Consider the following 8,233-nt stretch of genomic DNA (forward strand, 5'->3'; position numbering starts at 1 on the left):
AAGGTGCCACAGGATTCTTTGCTGCTTCAACATGGTTCTTGTAAAGGGAAATCATGCCTCATAAATCTACTAGAATTCTTTGAGGGGGTCAATAAGCATGTGGATGAGGGTGATCTAGTGGATATAGTGTACTTAGATTTTCAGAAAGCCTTTGACAAGGTCCCTCACCAAAGTCTTTTAAGAAAAGTAAGCTGTCATGGGATAAGAGGGAAGGTCATTTCATGGATCAGTAACTGGTTAAAGACAGGAAACAAATGGTAGGAATAAATGGTCAGTTTTCAGAATGGACAGAAGTAAATAGTGGTGGCCCCCGGGGGTCTCTATGGGACCAGTACTGGTCAAAATATTCAAAAATGATCTGGAAACAGGGGTAAACAGTGAGTTGGCAAAATTTGCAGATGATACAAAACTACTCAAGATAGTTAAGGCCAAAGCAGACTGTGAAGAATTACAAAGGGATCTCACAAATCTGGGTGATGGCAACAAAATGGCAGATGAAATTCAATGTTGATAAATGCAAAGTAATGTACATTGGAAAACATAAATCCATGGTACGCCCACATCTTGCACACTGCATGTAGATCAGGTCGCCTCATCTCAAAAAAGATATATTGGAATTGGAAAAGATACAGAAAAAGGCAACAAAAATTATTAGGGGTATGCAACAGCTTCCATATGAGGAGAGATTAATAAGACTGGGATTTATCAGCTTGGAAAAGAAATGAATAAGGGAGGATATGAAAGAGGTCTATAAAATCATGACTGGTGTGGAAAAAGTAAATAAGGAAGTGTTATGTACTCCTTCTCCTAACATAAGAACTAGAGGCCACCAAATGAAATTAATAGGCAGCAGGTTTAAAACAAACAAAAGGAAGTATTTCTTCACAGAACACACAGTCAACCCATGGAACTCTTTGCGAGAGGATGTTGTGAAGGACTATAAGAGGATTCAAAAAAGAACTAGATAAGTTCATGGAGTATAGGTCCATCAATGGCTATGAGCCAGGATGGGTAGGGCTGCAAAACCATGCTCTGAAGTGTCCCTAGCCTCCATTTGCCAGAAGTTGGGAATGGGCAACAGGGGATGGATCACTGGATGATTGCCTGTTCTGTTCATTCCTTCTTAAGCACTTGGCATTGGCCACTGTCAGAAGATAGGATACTGGGCTAAATGGACCATTGGTCTGACCCAGTATGGTCCTTCTTCTGTATGATTCTCATTTCACACTGGTGTCTTTCATGGAGTTGCTCATGGTTTACATCAGAGTGAGAGCTGCCTCAGGCCCCTGAAGAAACAAGAAAGCAACTCCAGATGGTGGGGGTGAGCATGGGAAAGAGATTTACCATTCATTGTGGATAGGAAAGAAGGAAGAAGGAGGCAGATTTTCCAGGAGGCAAGAGGAATGTTGGGGTTCCCTAATCAAGCTCTGCCCATGATCAGTAGTGAAAGGATTGAAAACCTTGCCATTAAAAGTGCAGTTCTGCTCTGAAAAGAGACTATTTGAATGTCTTACACTAGCAGATCTGTTCCTTCGTGCAGTCAGTCATATCTTCTGACTCCAATCTCAAACGTATTAGTACTTGGCACTTCTGCATTGTCTTTCATGCAGAGGTCTCATGCTGCTTTGCAAACATTTATAGTAATAATCACCTCCCTGCACAAAACCAGCATGAGGCTTGTGTGCCCCTTGAACCCTCACACCACTCCTGTGATATAGGTCAACTTCATTATCACTCCTGTGATATAGGTCAACTTCCCTATTTCATGGGGAAAGAATCTTAAGAACAGAAAGGTCATGTGACTTGCTTAAAGTTAGTCAGTGGAAAAACTGAGAATAGAACTGAGATCTCCAGATTACCATTAAATCATCCTTCCCCATTGTCCAGGCCTTTCAGGAAGCCCATGAAGATTTCAGAGGAGGAGTAATCCCATTTCCAGCACAGTATAGGCGTACAATCCTGTACACTAATAGGGTTTGTAATCTCTTATGCTATCTCTCTAATAGGCCTAGGGTGAATTTCACTTGTTCCTGACTGATTTAATTTGTCCAAACCCTCTACTGCTATTTCTATATTAATCTTATTCCCTGAGGTCCCCATTTACTTACTGCCTCTTAGTGTGTGTCTACACTCCAGCTGGGAGTGTCCCACAGCCCAGGTAGACAGACATTTGAGATAGCATGCTAAAAAAATTAGCGGTGTGGATGTAGCATGTGCGGAGGCACAGACTAGCCACCCAAGTTCAGAGCCAGGGGGTTCCGTACTCGGGAGGCTAGCCCATTCCGCTGCCCATGCTATAACATACATGGTCTTATTTTTAGCCCACTAGTTCAAGCAGAGCTAGAACATGTCTAGTTACCAGGGTAGGGAGGCATGTTCCCAGCTGCAGTGTAGACGTGCCCTGGTGGATATTGTACCACTCTTTAATGAGAAAAGAAACCAAAAATCCCATCTAAATTGGTATCCTGTGTTCTTTTTCTTCTCTCCTTTCTTCAATTACAATTACTTTAGATAAAGCCGCCTGTTTTCATAGTGACCTCTGCTTTAACCTGATGTAAATATGCTTTTGCTTTTCTTCCAAAGCCAACACATATTCTACTGTATTAAACATGTAATTTGTTCGGTAGTGTGCAGTAAAATCCCCACACTGGTTAAAAGGGATAGGAGAACGTACCCACAAGCCTGACTAAACATATCAGCATGTTCCACCCCCACCCCAATTCTGTTTAAATATTTTAAAGATTTCCCTGGGACATTTTGAAATGAAATAAGTTATAAAAATGGGTAAGGGCTATACATTATAAATCACCACATAGAAACCATGGGAAATAAAAGGCAGAAATATCTGCAATTCATATCCATGCATATGAAGAGGGAACAAATGCATTGCTGTTTTATATCTTCACTGAGAAGACCAGCGTCATTAGCTGAGACCCTGTTACTGGGGCAGCAGAAGAGTAAACTGTTTAAACTGAATGGAAGCCAGAGTTTCAAAACAAAGATATACAGTATGTGGATAAAGTATTGGGAGTGGGCTTTCCAAACTGCTCAGTGTTAGTGGCCTAACTGTACCTGTTGAAGTCAATGCTTAACTTCATTGGGATATATGTATATATAAATAAGATATGTATCTCATAGAGCTGGAAGGGACCTTGAAAGGTCATTGAGTCCAGTTCCATCCTCTGCCTTCACACCAGGACCAAGTACTGTCCCTGACAGATTTTTGCCCCAGATGCCTAAATGGCCCCCTCAAGGATTGAACTCACAGTTTAGCAGGCCAATACTCAAACCACTGAGCTATCCCTCCCCACACCTTGCATGTTATTAAACATTTTGAAAATCCCACCCCTAGTGATGATCGACAATATAAGGATAATAATATATAGCTAGAAAAAATAATAGTGTGGTATAAAGGTTTCATTGGTCTAAAATTGAGATGGCTGAGTGAAAAACCCAGCTATGCAGGTCACCCCAAAGAACTGCCAAGAAAACCTTTATCCTATACCAAGCCATCATGTTTTCTATAAGAACAATCATATAGGTATCAGAGCCAACAGAGCTCTGACACATTGCAATCAATGCAAAGACTTCAAGGGTCTGGGTCACATCCTTACTGCATATACAGTGGAGGAGGCAAGAGGCTTCTTAGGTGAGCTGGCAAGTAACGTACCCATGATCAAAAAACACTGACAGTGGGTCCTACACCTGCTCAGATCCTAACAGTGGACAATTTTTAACAACATGTATAGTTTCAACATGTATGTAAGAGAGTTTCCATGCTCGGCTTCAGTGTCATGAGTGAAGTTTGGAAAAGTCGAACCAGGGTCAACATTTCCTTTAATCTAAGGATAAAAATAATGTTATAATTGATTGATTATTGGTCTTTATTAATTTAAAACAAGTAAAGACATGGACACATTTAATTTGAATTTGACTCTTACTAACTGCTGAATTTCAGAAACTACTGGATGTGTGATAGATCAGTGGCTTTCAAACTTTTTGTAGTGGTGACCCCTTTCACACAGCAAGCCTCTGAGTGTGACCCCCCCTTACACATTAAAATGGGGGGTGGGGTAATTTAATTTAATTGGGTCTCAGGGCTGTTAGCCCCATGGAGCTGACAGTTCGTGACCCCGAAGTAACCACCTTGCGACCCCCAGTTTGAGAATCCCTGAGATAGATAGGCCTTAAACCTCATGGATCAGAGGACCTGATTCCCCATCACTATGGTACTCCGCAGTCATGTTGTGGGATAAGACCGGTTCTGTCCACCCTCACTCATACCCATATTGCCTGTGATAACATGAAAGGCAGGTTCAGTAAGGGTGCTTACTACATTCTGGGCACATACATTTCTATCAGCGGAAGTGCAGGAATCTTGTTCAGAAGAGATACCAGCTCAAGTTCCTTTTCCTTCCTCCTCCAGTAAAGGCAGCAACTGATCGTCACCATTTCAAAGTCTCGGCTTTGGTTCAATGTACAACAAGCTCGTATCTTGTTACTTCTCCACTTCTCACCTCCCCCACCACTCCTGTTGTATTGACTCTCCTTTCATCATGTTCTCTCTTATCCTGCCATGTGAGCTGCATGGGGAAATCTCGTCAGAGCAAATCAATGGCTCAGCTGAGCTATTGATTCACTCTGAAAACACCCTCTCATGCTGAGCCAGCTGTTTCACATGAAGAAAGCAGAGTAAAGACAAAGAGGCCAAAAGAAGACACAGAGGAAAATGGAAGAAGTTTCAGAACAAAAGACTCTGGGAACAACTGGAGATGAGCCTAATATGGATCGAAACTCTCCCCAAATTTGGAAGCATTTGGTACCAAAATTGTAGACCTGGCTTTCATCATCTCATGTTTTGATTACTGCAACATCCTTCTCTCTGGCTTTGATAAACGCAACCTCGCCCCCACTCATTTCTATTCTGAATGCTGCTGCAAAGATCATTCTCATAGCCCATCACTTTGACCATGTCACCCCTCTCCTTGAATCCCTCTGTTGGCTTCCCCTTCTCTACTGCATCAGACATGAGCTTGATGATTCTTTATGGCTTATCCCTACCCTACCTATTATTCATTGTTCACTGCTGAAATGTTGACTCCCACCTCTGACCTGCCCATGGTACCAGGCTCTAACACCTGCTGGTTACATTTGGAAACAAGCATTTTGTGCTTTCTCTCATGCTGCCCCTCATGCATGGAAGGAGCTCATTATTGCCATTATATCTAGTTCATTATTCTCCTTCCAATCCCTCCCTAAAACTTTCTTCATCTTGACGCTTATTATAGAATATCAGGGATGGAAGGGACCTCAGGAGGTCATCTAGTCCAACCCCCTGCTCAAAGCAGGACCAATCCCCAACTAAATAAGCTGGAGAATATTTAAGTGAATGGTGCACTGATACCACTTCTGATGATGCTGACCCATATTGTCCCATTGTTTCATTGTACTTCCCCATCTGTCTGTATCCATCTGTTGTCTCTTGACTTATGCTTATACTGTAAACATTTTGGGGCACAGATTGTTTTTTTTTTGTTCTGGGATTGTACAGCTCTTAGCACAATGGGGTTTTGGTCCATGACTAGTGCTCCTAGGTACTATGGCAAAAATGAAGAGGATAATAATTTACTGGGTCTATTCTAAAATAGGTCTAAGCCCTCGATATTCAGATCCAAACTCTCCTGAAGTTCAAGACAGTTTGACCTAATAACAGCATTTGGAAAACAAATAGGAGCAACACAGTGCCTACCATTGTCCAGCGGTGCATATGGTAGCTAGGGAGATGGGAGGGCTGGATTCCACTCCCATCTCTGCCACTGATGCGTATTCTTGAGACAGGTCACATAGGCTTTGATTTTTCAAAGGGACCTCTAATTTTTTGGGTGTTCAAATTATAGACATGGGGGGGACTAATTTTCAGGGGTGTGGAGCACCGACAGTTCTCGTGGCCCTCAGTTGGATATATGGATGCTGAGAATCACTGAAAATTTAGTCACCAGGAGTCTAAAGCTGGCACCTGAAATAAGAAGGAACTTTTTGAAAATGAGGACCCGAAAGCCTTAGTTCACCATTTAAAAAACAACCACCACAAAACCCTGGATAATACTTGTCCATCTCTCGCTATCGTTGTTATAGAATATATAACTGCTCTGAAAAGTAATGCTACAGCAACATTGGCAGCTGCTCCTGGAAGCTGCAGACATATCTGAGATAATAATTCAGTCTAAGAAGAAGCCTTAAGATACAAACCGAATACCCCAGAATGTGTGTCTGCCTGCCAAATGCAATCCGAACTACATTAGCATCAAGTAATATGCTCCTTCTCCATGTGACACCATCTGTGAATTTCACTTGCTCATGTGTTAGCTCCAAGTAACTGCAAACTGTGCCTAATTTAAAGGGAGATAATGAAAAGTAGAAACAACACTTCCATTGTAATTACTGTAAGGGTCTGGTGGTATCTCCCTAAACTAGTACACCATTCTACAGTGTAGTGCATCAGCTTATGGTGCAGATTGGTAGATCTGTCCATTCTCTGTATATAGCCTCTGCCAATCCAGACTCCAATACTAGGTGCAGGAGTGAGCATGTTACCAATGCAAGCTCTGTCTTTTTTGCAGTGAGCACAGTCACTAAGTATTGTTTTCAATTATTTATTTTGTGGAGGAGGGTAGGAGGGGGGAAATCCACATGTAACTTTTGGGTTTTGTAACCCACAAGTTACAGTGTCTAAGAATAGATTCTTCCCCTGCTCCTTGTGCACTGTGCGCCCCATCTCATTACACCAAAATCCATGTTTCCTGTGCTTGCCACTGCTGCCAGATTTTTAAAATTATTTATGAGCGGCAAATGATTTTTAATTTGTACTCCGTCCAAATCAGGGAATGATTCAAACTCGGTGCATCAATGGCGTGATGAGGGCATTATAAAAGGATTAGAGTAGATCAGATTAAATGGAGGGAAAGTAATACGGATTGGTGGATGAGTGGCTTCTATACCACGCTACTAAGCCTTCAGTTAGTTAGGCTGGTTCCTTTGAAAAGAGGGTAGTCCTTTCTCTTTAGAACTGCCTTGTATTTAGCAAGGTAAGGCTAAGAGACAGGTGAGCTGCTTTTAGGGAATAAGAACCCTCTCAAACTCTCATCCATATTTAGCAACAAGTTTAGAGAAATGGTTTTCAGAGTTCTGAAATGCTAAGGTCAGGTTTGTTGGGTTGCGGGGGCAGTGCTGGGAGTGGAGGGTTAAATTCATATTTTCTGGTCAGACCCTACTTTTGGATGATTCTCCAAACAATTCCTGAGCCCTGTATCTTTTAGTGTACATACATAGCCATCCATGATAACTACCATTTATCACCATCATCTGTCCTAGTCTGGTAGGCAAACAGGCAGGTGTATTCTGTACATGGGAGTGTGGACACCTGGATTCCATACACGCTGTGGTAGATCAGTATTGTCTCATGTGTTTCATCAAGCCAGTCTCATAAGAGTTTAGGTTGGACATATTAGGTCAAACTCTGGTTGTTCTTGGGTGGCTGTACTGGTGGTGTACAGGGATAAGGGGCAGATTGGTTCTAGAAGCCAGGTTCCTAGTATTTACATTCCCTAGTTCTTCCAGAATCGTCTGGTCCTCAATTCCCAAACTGTAAAACAGGGATCATAGCACATTCTTTCTCCCAACCTTTATCAGTCTTGTCTATTTAAACCATAGACTCTTTGGGGCAGGAAATATCTCTTACTCTCTATTTGCACAGCACCTAGCCCAATAAGGCTCCAGTCTCAGCTGGGACTTCCAGTCACTACCACAATACACAAAACTAATACATTCTTGCTTGACAGTGTTTAGATCACCAAAGCAGCACAGCAGTCAGCACTGACCTGCACCATTGTTGGCAGCCTGACAGAGGACACAAGGACTCAGTGGCTATGGAGACTGGATTGTCCTCTCATCTTGAGAGCTGCTCCGTCCAGAGCAGTGGTGTGCAACCTGCGGCCTGCAGGATATTTGGGGCATTTTCTTCTATAGGCACCTATTAGCCCCCACCCCTTGTCCCAATTTTTCACACTTGGTGTCTGGTCACCCTTGGCCACTGGGAGCTGCGGGAGGCTGTGCCTGCGGACAGTCAATGCAAACACTGTCTCATGGCCCACCAGCGGATTACCCTGACAGGCTGCGAGTAGCCCATGGGCCACAGGTTGTCCACCACCGCTCTAGAGCACAGTTGAGGCTCTTT

Source organism: Mauremys reevesii, unplaced genomic scaffold (assembly GCF_016161935.1).
Source record: "Mauremys reevesii isolate NIE-2019 unplaced genomic scaffold, ASM1616193v1 Contig27, whole genome shotgun sequence".
NCBI lineage: Eukaryota > Metazoa > Chordata > Testudines > Geoemydidae > Mauremys > Mauremys reevesii.